This window comes from Octodon degus, unplaced genomic scaffold (assembly GCF_000260255.1).
Source record: "Octodon degus isolate 3935 unplaced genomic scaffold, OctDeg1.0 scaffold00317, whole genome shotgun sequence".
Lineage (NCBI taxonomy): Eukaryota > Metazoa > Chordata > Mammalia > Rodentia > Octodontidae > Octodon > Octodon degus.
The window spans coordinates 82905-86311 of NW_004524893.1; positions in this window are offsets into that span (position 1 = coordinate 82905).

The following is a 3407-nucleotide window of genomic DNA, read 5'->3' on the forward strand; positions in this document are numbered from 1 at the left end:
TGTGTGTGTGTGTGTGTGTGTGTGTGTGTGTGTGGCCAGCTCAGCCCACCAGGGGGCAGGGCTGGCTGGCATGTGGTGCTGGGGAATTGAACCACAGTGCTTTGCTAAGCTTGTTCTAAGTAGGTGCTTTAGACCACTGAGCCATCTTACCAGCTCCCAGTTTGTAAAATTTTGAAGATGCCAACTAGAGATTTAAGATGCTAAAAGCCAATTTTCTTGGTAAGTCTGGTTTGAATTCAAAAGATGAGAATCCTAACAGTAAAGGAAACTTAAGGCAGTTTCAGTTGGGAACTAGAAGTCCTTGGCAATTGTACTAGAAGCCATGAGGTATGTACTCTGGCAGAAAATCTGTGTTCATTTTGCTTATGATCTGAGACTTTGTAGGAGACTGAAATTAAAAGACGTATACTACTTTATCTGATAGAAGTTGTTTCAAGGCAGCCTGATGTTTAGACTGTGATATCAGTGGTTCAAGCTGCTTTTAGTCAGATGTCAAAGTTTTTCATCTTGAGCAGAAAGGAAGAGTATAAAGTTGGGTCCAAAAAAAGCCAAAAAAATTTTAAATTCATTATAAAAAGCTAGGTATTTTGAATACAGATGTTATACCCTGACAAAATTGACTCCATTTTGTTGCCCTTCTAACCTCGCCCTGTTCCTGTTTTGTATGCATCTACCCCTCCCAACTCCCTCATCTTTGTGACCCCCAAGCCTTATCTTGACAGACATCTGTACCCCAAGCCTTATCTTGATCTTGAAGAAGTCTGTGTGCTCCCCCACCCAACAGATCCACCCAGTGAACTAATTACCCTGCCACTTCTTGCTACCCTCCCCTTCCCTGTTTTTGCAGTTTTCAAGCTTAAATAGTGATCCTTGTCAAGGCTCAGCGCACCTCTTTGCACCTCTGCATAGAGACCACCACAGGGTACCTGCTAAAATAAAGCGCTGCTTTTAACTTTTGGACTTGCCTCGTTGTCATTTGATTTTTGAGTTACAACACCAGACAATAATAATAAATAGATGCTCTTGAAGGAATCTCAGGAAATGGCCAAACACAACCCATCACAAGTTCAAGGGTATAAAAGTGTAATCTCCTTTGAAAGTCTTTGCCTTGATAAGACATCATCAGGACATGCTGCTATTTCAGCAGCGTGGAGAAATATTTTCCCACATTCATCCATACAGTTTGACAATCCAGTCACTCAGAGACCACTCTAGCAATTGTCCATGGGTTTCCCGTTACTACTGAGCTGATAGCAGAGCTTTACACCGTCCACATGGTGCTGGTTATGCAGGCAAGAGTTGTGGGGTCAAGATTTTAGAAAAAGGCCAGCAAGGTAAAATGAGCCCTTAATAGGATGATGCAGAAACTTGTGTGAGTCAAGCCAAATTTGCAGAGGAAACCTGGGAAATTGATACTAGAAATATGGAATGTTTGTTGAGATAAACCACAGGCAGTGAGCAGAGCCTGCCTCAACCAGCAAGGCCAGAAGAAATAAGATTGCCCAAACCCTTTGGAACACATAGCTCATGACAAACGGACCTGGCTACTGAATTCTAGTCTTGTAATATCCAGTTCCTTTCTATTCCCATATTTGTCTTTTTTTTGAGAAAATAAATTACTCTTGAAGGAGAGAGAAAGAAAGAATTAGTAATATGTGTAGATAAAGTGTTTGTAAGTGGGAAAAGTACCAAAAGATGGAAAGCACAGTAGAGGAGGGGAGGAGTTTAAAGAAGAATTAACATATATTATATACATGCACCAGATCCCCATGATAAATGTAATCACTGCGTACTGCAAACATGACATAAAAATTTTAACATTAGAATTTATTAATAAAATATGGAAAATTGTTTACTTCATATAAATAGAATTATATATCTATGTTTAGCTCACTTCAACATGTGGTTAGATTCAGAATTGTAAAAGTCCAAAAGTTCAGGAATTTAGAGACATTCTAGATATGAATATGATTTAGAGTACTAAAAATGGAATAATAAGATAGAGCTGGGCATCTAGCTCAATGACACAGCACCTGCCTGGCAAGTATGAGGTCCTAGGTTCAATTTCTGGTACTCACCCCCACAAAAAATAAATTAAATTAAATAAAAAAGAGGCATTTGGGACCCCCTAGATCCAACCCAAGCCCAGGTCTGGCAAGTGTGTGGGACAGCTTCTGGCTCCGTGTGACTGCGAGACCTCTCTGGATCAAACCCAGGCACACCGCATGAGTGAGACCCTCTGCCATGCCTTTGGGACCTCTCCACCCCTCCAGAGCCTATCTCTCAAGCCCCACCAAATGAGTGAGAATTTCTGTTGTGCTCTTGGGACACCCAGACCCAGCCCAAGCCCAGGGCCTACTAGTGTGTGGGAGAGCTTCTGCTCCCCTGTTCCCCCTGGGCCAGGAGCACAACAGAGGAGCACAACAGGCTCACTGTTGTGCCAGAGGGCACAACAGGTTCACTTCCATTCCCTTTTAAGTGATGAGTCACTCTAGAGTGTGGACTCCACATCCTAGGGTGTGGAACTGCTGACATGACTTAGTTAAGCTCTCAACTTCTTTTTTTTTTTGTGGAAGCAGCCACTTAAAGAACTGAGCTAGGGCCAGGCCCCTCAGCTCTCAACTTCTTAAGTTGACACAAACAACCATTACAATTATTACACTTCCAAAGTTGTGAGATCTCTTCCAAATTTCCGTTAATATATTTTTTTATATTATATAAAATATAATTTATTTCCTACAGGACATCTTTATCTTTTGACAACCACTTCTTTCTTCATATGTGTTGGTAAGTTTGGCTTCACTGAATTCCTCTGGCTGCCTGTGTATAATCTCCCAACAGGATCAGAGCTAACATTACCAATTTCAGCTGCTGCTTATACTTCTATAACTCAGCTTGTATTTAATTAGATTTCACTTCTAGCACGAGTCCTCATTTCTTCACAAAACTTCCATCTTTGCTGCAAACTCTCCATTTCAGTACTCCCTTTCATAAAACTTTGTGCAGGCTCCTACCTGGGAGACATGGAAACAACACAACTACTGCCTCTGCTAACTTTGTGGAAACTAAGGAAGAGATTCACAATGATCAACCAATCAGCTACAGACTTGGAAAGAACTGATATGATTAGTCACTGATTGTCATGACAAAATTTTTATTAACATAGTGATTTTTCAGTCCATAGAACCTACATCAGCATGGACATCTGTGTTTTTTGGTGTTATGCAATGTAAGTCTATTGTAGTAACTGAAATTTGAGCTATGTGTTATTATTTGGGGACTGGTATTATTTAATTACACTGTTGCACCTAAAACTCATGTATATTACCACCAAACTGAAAATTGTAGTCATTTCTTTTTTATTGTTTTTCTTTCTTTTTTTTTTTTTTTTTTTTTTTTTTTTTTTT